The 14,626-nt window shown below is 44.1% G+C and overlaps 1 pseudogene across 1 annotated transcript; it reads left to right on the plus strand.

The window, feature by feature from the left end:
* The first annotated feature begins 140 nt into the window (after window positions 1-140).
* LOC110344353 (PRELI domain containing protein 3B pseudogene) lies at window positions 141-5,888 on the plus strand (annotated as a pseudogene). The gene has a single exon (XR_015444056.1). The product of XR_015444056.1 is annotated as a PRELI domain containing protein 3B pseudogene (transcript).
* Window positions 5,889-14,626: the final 8,738 nt, after the last annotated feature.

The raw sequence follows: 14,626 nt of genomic DNA on the forward strand, positions 1-14,626 counted from the left end.
ACCTTTGGGTTTTCTATGTTGTTATAATAACAGCCCAAGGATAACCTCCTCATTCCTCTGTTCTTCCCACTGTTTACAGGTATTGTGAGCCTCTGCTATACCACGTGGCACCTCAGAGGATGATGGGCAGCCTCCCATCCCTCCACTGAGATACCTCTGTGTGTGTGTGTGTGTGTGTGTGTGTGTAACTTATGTGGAGGTGGACAGCATCACAGTCACTGCAAGCTGAGAGCCTGTGTGTGTGTACATGTGCGTATCTGTGGTTGTGTGAGTTCATGCACATGTGGGTACATGATGCACAAGTGTGTATGAATGTGTGCATGCTTGGGAGCATGACATGCATGTGTGTGCACGTTTGCAGGTTTATGTGTGTGTGTAGAGGTGTGAGCATGAGTAAATTTACAAGTATAAGTGTACACACACGTATGTATATGAGGGTTGCTAGTGCATATGTATGTGTGTGCACATTTGAATGTGTATGCATTTGAGTGTGCTCTGTGAGACCTCCAGTCCTGTGAGGAGCTCGGCTGTGTTGGGGCAGGTACGCTGGAAGGAGGCAATGTTCAGTCATCTTGTGAGACAGACCAGATGACCAGGGGTGACTGCCAGGGATAGTCCTTACTCTGTTTTCTATGCTGTGCTACCAGGCCATGGAGGCCCTTCCTTTCTGAACACAGAAGAAAGCAAACCTTTATTAGTCTTTGGTTCTCCAACCTAATTTCTTTTTCCCATTTGGAAAATTCCTAACCAGCACATCCCAAGAAGCATCACACATACCCCACCATACACACCACACAAGCTCACATGCATACACCTTTGCTGCATGTTGTGTGCTTCCCCCTACTCCAGCACAGGAGGGCTCCTCCTGGACTCTTACACCTCTGTACGAGCAAGAGCTTGGGGACTACTAAGAGAATTTCAGGACAACAATAAATGCACACAAAATCCTGCCTCTCACCACACCCAGTACAAATGCTCGAAGAATGCCACCTGAAACAAATGTAAACTGAAAAGCTATCTGTATGTCCCATCTATTATTTTGTTTGCCACAATAAGTCCCTCAAATTTGTGACACACAAAACATTCATTGTCTTCCTGTCCTGTAGAGCAGAAGCCCCAGACAGGTCTCACCAAGCTGAAAACAGACAGACCTCACCTGTTCTTCCTCAGCCCCACCAGCCTGCCACTCGGTCCCCTCTCTACTGCCTCACCCACCTTGAAGCCCTAGAGTACATGGGCCACTGGGACAGTCCAGGATACCCTCACCATTTGCTTTCTAGAGGCTGCACACAAGAATTTATACTTGTTACAAACAAAAAGCAAAGACAAAGAAAATGGACAGAAAAGGACAATGTCTAAGGTTACAAATTTTAAAATTTGTTAAACTCTGCCCTAAAGGCAGCATCATTCAAAGCAGCAGCTATTTTGCTGCCTAGTAAACAAGAAAGCTCCCAGAATTTAAGATCAGCTAATTAGCGACTTGAATTCCCCTGAGTCACATCACCTGACATATACGTGGGTTCCAGAGATTTCTGGAAGAGATTTCATAAATGGGCTAGCACTATTCCACCACATTGCTTCTGGTACCCAGCTTCAGTGTGGTTTTGCCAGAGGAAGAAAGGGTGTAAGAACTGAGAGGCTTGGGCTGTGCCCATCTTGAAAGCTGACAAGTCTCAATGCCAGATTCACGATGTGGGGAAAACTCAGAGCTCCTGGGTCAGAGATCACAGCACATAGCACAAGCCAGTGTGCTCATTGGTGCCCTCAGCCCCTGACCCTTATACGTGGAATGAGAGAAAGGGCTGGGTGGGTGTTATGCAGTGCTCCCAACAGACCAAACTGCCACCTCTCCAGTCTTTATTACACTGACAAAGGTGGCCTGCTCTTTCCCTAGGAGACTCCTCAGTCCTCCCAGGCTGTCCACTCTGCAGATATACCTGGAAAGCTGGTCCAGAACCAAAGTAACTGTGCATTTTTGCTGTGGAAATGCAGGACAAGGGTGGAGATTTGCCTCCCTACAGTGAGTGGCTCAGGCTTGTCGCCATTGAATTGAGTGTTACCCAAGCATCCACTGAGGCCTAGGAGAGGAAAGTGAGGCTGGGCTGGGCTGTATCCTATGGAGACACTAAAGTCTCCACCTCAAATGTATCTAAGGATGTAAATACTAGTCTCTTATAGGACTTATAGTCCTCCATTTGCCTTTAACGCAGAATGTCACTTGTTTCCTCAAAGCTCAGGCACTCACTTGTCCCAAGAGATGGCCATCTAGGTCTGAGCAGTATCTGCTGACAGGAAGCCAGGCTTGCAAGGGGCTGCAGGATTCCAGCTCCTCATTTCACAGGAGCCTCAGGGGCCCTGAGCAAAATCTCCTGAGTCACCCATTTCAGGGTTCAGCAAACCCTTGCATCTTTTCTGTTCCATGAGCTTCCAGGTGAAATAGACAAATCTTATTTGCAAAGGAAGATCCGATATAACACATAGCTGCTCAGGTACAGAGCCCAGGCTGGTCCTGGATCTGCAGCCCTGTTGTGGGGTCCTCAACTTCTGTCCCTGCTGCTGAGCCTGGGCCTGACCCTCAAGGAGTGCAAATATTCCAGCAAGGGGAGAGAGAAAACAAACAATAATTAAGTAAAATGCACAGAATGCCCTAGATCAGGGATGGCAAACTTTTTGGAGCTTTCAATGATAACAAACAGTTGCAGCACACATGCTGTAACTTTGCCACAACTGCCCTAGATGGAGAGTGGAGCAGGGCCAGAAGGGCTGCTGTGGTTTCAGGAAGCGGAGGAATGCAAATCAGCACGAGGTCTGAGTCTACTACTTTCCCATAGTTAACGCACCACCTGTATGGCTTTCCTCACTTTGCCCCCCACTGATGGGTGAAACTCAGGATCTAACATCAAAAGTAAACCTGGCGGCTGGGAATTTAGCTCGGTGGTTCCGCCGCCTGCCTCAAAAGCACAAGGTCCTGAGTTCAATCCCCGGTACCAAAAAAAAAAAAGTAAGCCTGGCACATTGGCATCCACCTGTAGTCAGCTACTCAGCAGGAAGATTTGTTGAACACAGGAGTTTAAGGCCAACATGAGCAACACAATGAGATTCGCATCTCAAAAGACAGTAATAATAAAAGATTAAAATAAGGTAAATTTTTTTTAAAAAAACATATGATATCTGTCCAGCTTGACTGTGTTTGTCACGTTGCTCTGATGAGGAAAAACATCAGATAAACAAATGGCTTAGAAACAACCTTCAAGATGTTTTTGTCATCACACCTGAGTTCAAGCAAGAAAGCCACATCTTCCAAATTACATTACAGTTTCAGCTTAGCAACAACAACATTATTGACCCTGAGTGCAATTCAAATGTTTTCCTGTGGTTTTGCCCACAGCCCAAGGGATGTGTGGAATCATTTGCTGATCCTAGCAGTTCTGTGTTTGTATGGAAGCTACATGGTAGGACTGAGAACTTTGGCATGAGGAGAAATGACAAAACTTCCAGGCTTCCAGACTCCATGTTTTTGTTAGTTAAAACTATGGATTTCAGGCTAGAGTTAGGCAAACTCGAAGCAGTAGGTTTTGTTTTTCTGTCCTAAATAGCAGATAAAAAGGTTAGGGTGCTGTCAGAGGAAAAGATTTTTTTTTAAGTTAAGATTAGAATTGGGACTTGTTGTCCCCTAAAGCCGTGGAAACATTGAGCAGGCCGCCGGTACCATGAGGATCTGGACTGCGGAGCACGTATTTGACCACCCCTGGGAAACTAACAACAGCTGCGATGCAGAAATACCCAAACCCAATGCACCCCAGTGTGGTTGGAGTTGACGTGCTGGACAGATATATGGATCCCTCTGGAAAGCTCCACAGCCACAGACTTCTTAGCACAGAGTGGGGACTGCCTTCCATTGTGAAGTCTATTATTGGTGCAGCAAGAACCAAAACAGATGTTTAAGAACATTCTGTAGTTGATCTTGTAGAGAAAACAATGGAACTTAAATCTACTACTATTTCATTTACAAATATGGTTTCAGTAGATGAAAGACATATACAAACCACATTCTCAGGATGCAGAAAAAACTGTTTTGACTCAGGAAGCCATAATCACGGTGAAAGGGGTCAGCCTCAGCAGTTACCTTGAAGGACTGATAGCAAGCACGATATCTTCCATTGCTAATAAAGGCCCAAGAAGCAATGGCATGGGTAATACACAAATTAAATGCTGAGACTGAAGAATTGGCAGCTTCAGCAAGAGGAAGAGTAAGGACACCAATGGCAGTGGCCACATTTGTAGAGAAATGATAAAGAAAATTGGTTTACAGCACCAGGTCCCCCAGGTCTCTCCAAGCTGACAGTATATTTATTTGTTATTTAAAAAACACAACTATTAGGTAGAATTTTTTTTGATAGACTGGAGTGAGGCTGTGTGATTTTCATCAACACAGAGATACAGAGGTTCTAAAGCACAGGGATCATCTGCTGTTAGTATGACTTGAAATGACTACTTGTTAGGGTTCCAGTATTTATATGAAAAGGTAACCATTTTTTAAAAAGTACTTGGAAAAAATTGGTATTGACAATGAATCTTCTTAACTTAGAATGTTAAAGCTTTTCAGGCATTGGGACTTCACCTGGCTGTGGACCAACCCCAGAACAAAGCAGAGTCACCCCTTAGGTGCACAGAGTTGCCCTGCTGCAAACTAGAACTGTGTGTGAGAGGAACCCCCTTTAAAAGAAGAAACTGTATCGTTGTAAAAGACATTAATTTGTATAAAATAATTTGCTCTGCTAAGAACCACAGTGTCTTGATTTGGTACTTAAGTGATATTTTTGAAGTAATATATGACTCCAACAATAATATTTTCTTGTATTAAAGAGCACTGTATTGGTTGCTAAAAGTTTTGTGACTTAGTAAAGGGATTACCTTCCCTGGGTTTGTACTTTATGACAGCATGCTGTACCGCGGGTAGGATATGCTAACTACAAAAATAAAGTCATTACCTGAGTTTTGCAGCACTCTTAAACTGAATACTTAACACTTAAATGGAAGAACAGCTGTTCACATCTTTTAGCATTTCATAGTTGCTTAACTTATAAATTGCCATGCGTCAAAATCATGGTTCTGTAATTGATAAGGCATGATATGTCAGGTTATTTGAATATAATTACTGTTTGAGGTAATTGTGACCACAAAACATCTTTTTTACATGAGGAGTTGTACATCATTTGAAATTACTCAAATGATGCCTTGATCTGCAGTATAAATCTCAGTTACTTAATGTTTTTAATAATATGGTGCCACAGTGGGGGTTTGGAGGCCTTGGGGGAGAAAATTAAGTACCTAATGGGGGAAATGGAATGGTCTACACTAAGTAAATTGCACCACAGGTTTTATCTATTGGAAATCCTTATTTTGGATAACAGAGTGGCTGCAAGTTGAAAACAATACAGAAAATGTATTTTATTTAGTATTTTGTACTGGGCAATTAACCACTAAATGATATCTTTGGTACTCGGAGGTGTTGTATACAATTTTTGTTAGAAAGTGATTAGCTTTTGCTTTTATTTTACAGAACTTAATATGATCAACTTTTAGTTGGGTTTCCTCTAAAGAGATCAGTTAATACATATAAACCACAGAAACAGTACCAAACTTTTAAAATTAGTATTTTTCTACTTAAAATATTATGTGGCTTATGAATCCTTAGGACATTTGTAAATTATGTTAAATTCTGATAAAGTTTCTGGTTTTTTTTTGTAACCAACAACTGAAATACTATTTCAGCTTAAAAAAAAAAGGTGCTAAGTATGTATTAATATTTGACAGAAAGAGACATTTAATTTGTGTAAATTATACTTGTTCTAAAAAAGGGATAATGCCTATCAATAAATTCTTTCTAAACCAAACTTTATCATATCCTTCATTGGATTTTTTTACTCTGCTCTAATGATAAAACATCTATAAATTTTCATTTTCCAATGCAGTTAGCTACATCCATCTAAATATTTGATTCTTGGCTTCTATTAAAATATAAACAGGTTCACAGCAAGTTCATTGAAAAGGACTGAACTGCAATAAAGTGTTGAATTACAGCTATTAAGCACCTTATTCTATTTAATATTAAGATGAACTTACAAGAATTGAAATGGCTTTTGTTAATAAAGACTTTCTTTTAACCATAAAAAATATTAGAATTTGGCTCCTCATAAATTTAAAACATATTTTAGAGCCTTAAATTTCAATAACAACACAAACTCTAGCCTAGTTACAGAATATTCCCACTGAAATCTAGAAAGCCTCAAAAGAATTCCAAAATTCCAGAGACCTCAATCTAAAAGAATTTGGTATGAAAAGAAGCCAAAGTTTAATTTCTAAACTCCCATGAATAATGATAAAATAATGAATTTTGTCCTCACAACTGCCCTACTTGACATCTTAGACAAAAGGCAGCCAGAGGTTTAGGGGGTCCTCAGGCTCACACTGTGACCGTCAGAGAAGCATTCAGGTCTCCAGGCTTCTTGGGAAATACAGGGTTTCTGGAACATGGAGCATGAATAGATTCAGAATGATCAACAAGTAGGGCCAACCCTTCTCAGTTGAGCATCCTCAAGCCAGACTCTGCCCAGGAGTCCTGCAGTTCCTTCCAGTTCAGCTTTGCTCTTTGCTACCTGATTCTGCACTTTCTGCTCAGGCTATGCTGAAGCCAGATGCATGTTCTAGAGTGTTTCCCGTGAAGGCTTCAAAGGGCCAAGTCACCCAAGTACCAACTATCACTGGGATCCTGTGCTTCACAAGCCAAAGACCTAACTTTCTCAGAAGGGATTTGGCCAAGCTAGGAATGATGCTCTCATTCAAAAATTTACAAAATCAAGCCAGGTGTAGTGGCACATACCTATAATCCCAGCAGTCTGGGAGACCGAGGCAGAAGGATCACCAGTTCAAAGCTACCCAGAGCAACTTATAGAGACTCTATTTCAAAGCAAAATTTAAAAAGGATTGGGGATGTAGCTCAGTGATAAAGCCCTTGCTTAGAATGTAGGAGGCCCTAGGTTAAAAACCCAGGAGGACAAAAAAATTTCCCTCAAGCTTCCATGCAGCACCTCCCTTTATAGCTCATGGATGGCAGCAAGCAGACTGGAAATGAGCTCTTCGCTCCAGCACACATGTGCCACAGTGGGAGACAGGGAGGACCCAGAATAGTTTGGCTATTTGACATGCTTTGTAGAGTCTTTATTTGGCCACCTAGTCAACATATATGAGTCATATTTCCCAAACTTTCTCCTATGCAGCAGGCTAAAGTGCCCTAAGGCAGTGTGATACCAAGCACGTTCCATGTGATCCCTCCAGTCCACCCAATCTGCCTCCTGACTACCATGGGGCTACCATGCAACCCTGAGGCCATGTATGCCTCACTTCTGTTTCTGCCATCTTTGAAGAGCAGGATTACAGTTCAGGGTTGTAATGTCTTACCTGCATTTCCAGCAAGCTTGCAGCACAGAGAACCACTCACAGTGACCAGCAAAGCAAGACTTTATTTTTTTTTAATAGCATAACATTTATTGTTATATTTTAGGCATACATAATGCTAACATTCATCATAGGGAATTTGCACCTGTACATGGTACATCCAAGCAAGACTTTGATATAGGGAGAACATTGGTGGCCTCTAAATACCTTAACTATCATAGGTGCATAAATATTCATGTTGTTTTGCCGAAATATTTATTGGCAGGATTATAAAGTACGTCCCAGACAACAGAGGCTCTTACATAATATATGGACTTACACTATTTTACCCTTGTAAAATCCAGACCATCTCAAATTCTGAAATACAGACAGTCCCAAAATCTTGGATAAGAGACTGTAAACTGCACATCCACTGACCCTACCACATGCTTAACCTCTTTTCTATTTCTACCCATCTCTTTTTCTAATTATTTCAGTAGTGGGAACTCACAGGTAGAAAACAACAGAAGCCTAACTCCCACAGCTGTGGGAAGGGTATTCAGAAACCAGTTTGAGCACCACTGTTTGCTTAAGGGGCCTTGGGTATCAGAGCAGCTCCTTCACCATTTGCACCTGCCTTCTCTGCACACAAAGCTCTCCCTACACCTCAGAGAAGGAAGCCCTCCCAGCTCAGAGAGCTTTAACACGAACACGGTAGGTCGCTGAACGGGGGTGCACGAGCTCCGTGTTCCGTTCCCACTGGGAACGTGCCCATACAAAACCCTAAATGAACCTCGATGTCTTCAGTGGGTGACCGTGGCTTTGTTGAATGGGCGACCGGGGCTTTGTTGAATGGGCAGGTTGACTTCCTTCCAGAATCTTTTACCTAAGTGTCGCTATTTCCGTGTGTTTGCAATTGTTACAAACTGCCACTAGAGGGCGAGAGGTCCACGTTCTTAAAAAGGTCCTTGAGCGATCCGGAGCTGCAGGCATCAAAGCCAAAACCAGGCCTTCTGTCACTTACTCTATCAGACAGAACAGGGCACTGTGCTGGACAGAGCCCCTGAGGCGACACTGCCGGCCCAGAATCTGGCCTCTGGCTCCTCCTACAACACTCTTCAAAAGTCATTGTTGTGTGGAACTCTAACTAGAATAAGGAATCTGACTGAAAGCTGATTCAAATAATCCACACACCACACTGTAAACCTGCACGAGTGAAAACAGAAGACTCTGAGTTTGGTTGGTTTAGGAATCCAGTACATTAACACTGGTTATCTCACATCCAGGAGAAAACTTTAAAATGTCTCCTTTAGAGGAGCAAACAAGTTACTTAACTACCTCTTTATTAGACAAAATCTAATATAACAGGTCTGCAGGAAAAGCTTAATTCACAAAGGCCTCTTCACTGTGAAGTGGCTGTGAATCAAACCCTCCAGGAACCCCTAAGAGATTTTCCAGTGTGCCTGGTAGGAAGCCAAGCATCTATGTTTTCAAAGCAGCTGGTATAACTTGGCTGATCTGCTCTGCAACACCAAGTGCAGCTTTGAGGTCTGGGACTTAAAAATAATAAAGTGCTTCCCCCATCTGGACTTGGCCCCTGATCTTGCATCCATCATGTGCTACAAATTTCCACATGGATGTGATGTTGGCATCTCACACTGGCTCTGCAACCCCAAATTCACTGTCTTCATCCCAGCCTTGGCCTCCAACAGGCCAGTCTTCCTAATTCCCCAGTTCAGTGGAGACTCCATTATAAATACTATTTCCAAGGGGTAAATCCGAGATCCTTTGGTCCATAAGTCTCTGTCTCATGGCCGAGTACCAGGTCATCCACTATCAAAACCTGAGGTGTCCTTCTCACTGTTCTTGAACCTGGCTCCCTCATCCCACTACCTGCCACCCCCTTCTGCCTCCATCAGCCTCACCTGGCAATTGTAAGATAGTCTTGCCTGGTCCTCCTGGTATGCGGTGCCTCTCCCAACTTACTCCACCTCACAGCCCAAAACTCTCAAGAAACTTCATCACTCTACTAAAAAGATCCACAGCACCTCTTGACTTTCAAGAGGAAGTCCAGGCTCCCGCTCTGCCCTGGAGGTCTAATGGTATGGGCCATGACCAGTTTTCTCCAGGCACACCCAACCACAAACTCACGTTCTAGTATGGTGCTCTCCCACGGTACCCAGTTTTGGCTATTCACATTTAAATCACTTATTGAAATACAATTCAGATTTGAGCCCTGTGGCCACACAGCAACATTCCAAATGCTCATTACCCTCATGAGCCTGGTGGCTACTGTATGTCCCCTGGATTGTGCCACTCTGGTACATTGATCAGGGTTTACAGACAATGGAAATGACTCTTGCAAGTTCAAATACGAAAGAAAGCATGAAAGAATGGTACATAATCTGCAGAACTTTCAGAGAGCAGAAAAATCAGGTCTAGATGCGACACGGCCAGACACCAGCCCCAGGGCTCTGTGCGCCACTCAGTGCTTGCTTGCTGGGCCTTGGTTGCTGCATCTGCTCTAGCACTCTGCACAAAACCATTGCTGTGTTCTTTGCTGGCAGAAAAATGACACCCTGTGTGTGGCTGCCTCTCACTTCCACCCTCATGTGGAGAACTGCTCCAGGAAGCTCAAGACTGGGAAATTTGTGTTTTAAGGACATCTAAAAAATTTGGATTCCAGTTTTCAAATGTCAGAAGAAAAAGCCCATCTATTATAACCACCACAGTCCGGACTGCAGCCACTCAGACCACACAGCCTTCTAGGTCCTGCCGTTAGCTTCCAATGCCGTAATGACCGCAGCAATTCCAATTTCACACCTCTTCTAACATAACACAGTTACTTGTCACAAATAGTGAAAGCACCAGTCCTTCCTGAGAGAAAGCCTGTCTTCTTGATAGCCTCTGTGTGCAGCTTGGTATGACCATCCCCTTCCAGTTTGGTTCAGAATCACAGGAAAACCATGAGCAATGTGGACAGTTGGCTGTCAACATACCCGAGATAACATGGGCTTCAGAGGAAAGAAGAAAATTATAATCAGATCTAGGAAAAGATCCGGGATAGCTCCTCTTACAGGCTCAATTGTGTCCCTTATCTCCCTCCAAAAAAAAGTTTCCCTTTGAAGTCCTAGCCCCCTAAACTTCAGAATGTGTCTGTATTTACAGACAGGGTTTTTACTGAGGTCACCAAGTGAAGATGAGGTCATTTGGTTGATGGACCCTATTCCAAAATGACTGGAGTCCTTATAAAAAGAGAAATTTGGACACTGTACAGAGGAAAAACATGGGGAGAGGACACCATCTGCAAGCCAAGAAGAGAGACCTCAGGAGAAAGCACACTGCTAACACCCTAAGCTTGGGATTTCAACCTTCAGATCTGTGAAAATGTACATCTGTTGCCATATTAGTCAGCTTTTTGTGTCACTGGGACAAAATACACGACAGCCTCAACTTAAGGAAAGGTTTATTTGGCTCATGCTTTTAGAAGATTCAGTTAATGGTAGGTCAGCTCCAAGGCAAAAAATAGCCTGGTAGAAGGGCCTGGCAGAGGAAAACTGCTCAATCCACAATTGAAAGGAAACAGAGAAAGAAGAGAGTGTAGGGAACAGGGGAAGAGGACGTTACCAGAACCTCTGCACCAAGTCCTAGTCTCCTGCACGGCAGCAAACGGCGAATTACAGGAAAGGTAGAAAAATGAGACTGAGAAGAAGCTGAGCTTTGGGTCTGATCAGTGCTGCTCTGGGTGGCAAATACAAGAACCCCTAACTTGCAGCACCTTTTATTCAGTACATCAGGAGAAACAAATGTAACAAATGAATGTGTAGATTTCAGTTCTTCACATTGGGATAAACAAGGTGTGGAAATCTAAGAACAATGAGGAACTATGCAGACGAAGATTTGGTTCCTCCCAGGGCATCTCCTGCAGGTGTGGTCTTGTCCTGGAGCATCACAGCATCACCGGATCACTGAGGTCTCAGTTGTGACCCGAGGCCAAAATGGAATTATGTCTCAGGAATGCCATTGCTGGCCTGTAGGTGGAAGAACTAGGCCTAATCAAATGATTTTTCCCTAGAATTATGTAGCATTGCTCCCAACAAGACAGGAGCCAGGGTCAAGAATAGCCCTTCCAGGTCACACCTCCAGCGACCTGCCTCCAGACAGGACTCACCTCTGAGAAGCACATTCAGCTATGGACTCACCCATGCATTAATCCACTGATGCCTATAGTACCCTCATGACCCAATCATCTTCCAAAAACCTTACCTCTGAACACAGGAGGATATGGGGAACACTTTAGAGCTAAACCATAGAAGTTGCCTAACTTGCCCATTTAGAGGACTTTGTTATGGCTGCCCAGGAAGCCAGTACAAGTATTACAACCCTCTCCCCCAAGTAGGTCCAAGAGGTGGGGGCAATTCAAACTGACCCCATGCTATACTCCCATGTTCCCTTCCCCCCATGTAGCACTTGAGCTGGTTGGGAATTGTGTTAGCTCTCCATTCCTGTAACAAAATACCTGATATAACTTAAAAAGAGAAAGGTTTATTTTGGCTCACAATTATGGAGGGTTCAGTCTATGATAAACTGGCCTGTTGCTTTGGGCCTGTGGTGGCTTAGTACCTGAAAATGGGTGCTCAACCCACATGACAGAGGAGGCTGCTCACCTCAGGACTCAAAAGACAAAAAGAGGAGGGGTCTTGGCCCCACAACTCCCTTCAGGACACACCTACCATGACTTAACTTTCTGCCAGTAGGCCTCACCTCTTAAAGACTCCACCACCTCTCAGTGGTGCCAAGCTGGGGACCAAGACTTCATCACATGGGCCAAACTTGGGGAGACATTCGAGATCCACACTTTAGCAGAAACTTTTGTTTTGAACTTCACAGGGTTATGTATCTGGAGCTCTTGTGCCTGTGCCCAGCTAGGCATGTGTGGTATCTCGGCTGTCTTACATTAATATTCTACACTGGGCATGGAAGTATGAGGGTGGGGCCTCCTACCAGCTCCCACTGTGCTGTAGAAGCCCGGAATGGAGGTTAGCAGCCTGGAGTACACATCACACAAGGTGGGAATCAAGTGTTCCACCTGACCAGAGGGGACCCCTCTGTGGGACTGCATAACTCTGTAATCATAAAACTCCCCTAGCCCCAACTGTGATTGAATGTGAGTAAATAGATAAAGATGCTTGTTAGTTCCGGGACACTAGATAAGATCTGTATCAGCCATAAGGTCCCAAAGTAAATTACTCAACTCTTTGTTTGAAACTGATGTTCCGGACACTGCTATCTATAGAACAATCTACAAAACATCTGCTGACCATCAGTATGTGTCAGCTGACCACTAACCTTTGTTCCTCTTCTGTAAATTTCACCTGTTAACTTCCCCTGCAACCCCCTATAAAAAGAGCCTCGGACTCTGGGCTAGTGGCCTCTCTAAACTACTTTGCTTTGGGAGTGCCGTCTGGCCAGACTAAGGTCTGTTTTACTTTCCAACTTGTCCGGTGTGTTCCTTCCCGGGTGTTCTTTGCTGCAGTCAGCTCCTTGGAGCGTTTGGTAAGGCCCTCGGTCTTACACCTCCTTTCTCAGCCCAAAAGGAAAGTATAGGGGCAGGTGCCCCAGGGGCCTGAGCCACATGCTCATGCTGCCCACCTGTGCTCAGGACCCAACCAGCAGGATCTCAGACATCCACCTCCCTGGAGTGAGGACTCCTGCTGGACACATACAGCACCTTTACTGTCTGAGTGTGATCACACTGTTCCGTGAACTGTTGGGTTGTTCAAGGTCCTATGACACACCCAATCCAACCCGAGCTGGGAGGCTTGCTCAGGATTTGGGTGTCACCTTCTTGAGAGGCTTCCTCATTGCCCCCACCCCAGCTCTACTCCATTCTTTCATCTGCTTGCCTCCCTCTTGGCATAATCTCTGAACAGTTTACTCCCTCTCTTTCAACCTGTTTCTGTCATGGGACTCTGAGTGCAGCAGAACCCTTCTGTGTCTTGATTTTGCCTGTCCCTGGACACCACCTGGCATGAGGTAGGCACTCAGGGACACTAGTACGGCAGGTGAAGAGTGAACAGTGAAACAAGAGAGTTGAAAACCCACAGAGCAAGGTGCAAGCCATACAGAAGGTCTGATCTAGAGTTGATTTATTAGAAAAAACTCTCCTCTTCCGCTCCCACCTCACCCACCCAAAATGAGTCACTGTAAAACTTAATTTGGACACATGGTACTGGTTATAAGAGTAGAAAATGCATACAATTTGGCGCATGGGAGTCATGGATTAGAATTCCAGCTCTGCATGATGGAAAAGTAGCATGTTAGGAGCCTCAGGGAAGAGGGCTATGATGTGGAGGGTGACTTCTCCTGGGAGCTGTGAGAGCTCAGGGGCTATGGAAATACAGGAGCTTGTGCAGGTGGGCAGCTGACCAGGCTCTTTTCTCCCTCTGTGTCATGTTGTAATAATTGCCATCCAGACCCTGAAACAATGCAAGGACACTCACCACCCGGTCAGCCTGGGATTCTGTATGATGCATCTCATTTTCATTGACCAGCCAGGGGGACAGATGAGCACACACCAAATATTGGCTTCCAGATGTACCACAGGGATAATAATCCAGAACTGACCACGTGGAAATGTCTTTGAGGTCAAATAAACAAAGTAAACCCAGTCAAACTTTAACCTTTTCTCTGAGTCAGAGATTTCTGAAGAAACAGACTGGCCACATTCTGCATTTAATGTTCCCAACAGGCCCATGTCACAGTATTGTCTTTATCTAATGTTGGCCTCAATATGCCACAGAGCAGCACAGTGATTTATCCTTTCTCTTGCATCACATTTAGTTGAGCTGGCATTTTAACCTCCACATCTCATATCACATTTGGAAAATGAACCAACCATAGGGAAGCGTGGAGGGCGTGAAGGGAGGGCTAGGAATGGGGAAAAAATAAGAACCAACATGCATTATATAAAGGTACAATTCCCAATGAGAAATGTAATTGTGTTATATACCTACAATGTACCAATAAAAGAATTTAATACAAAAAAAAAAAGAAAATGAACCAACCAGAGCCCTCGGAATTACAACTCCCCACCCGCACTGGCTTCCTGGGAAAGATATATATGGTTGACCGGAAGCAGAGCTTGCAAGTAACTGTATGGTAAAACCTGAGCGAGAGGGAGGTAACA

This window comes from Heterocephalus glaber, unplaced genomic scaffold (assembly GCF_053883595.1).
Source record: "Heterocephalus glaber isolate CG9 unplaced genomic scaffold, H.glaber_assembly_v1.0 deba00001593, whole genome shotgun sequence".
NCBI lineage: Eukaryota > Metazoa > Chordata > Mammalia > Rodentia > Bathyergidae > Heterocephalus > Heterocephalus glaber.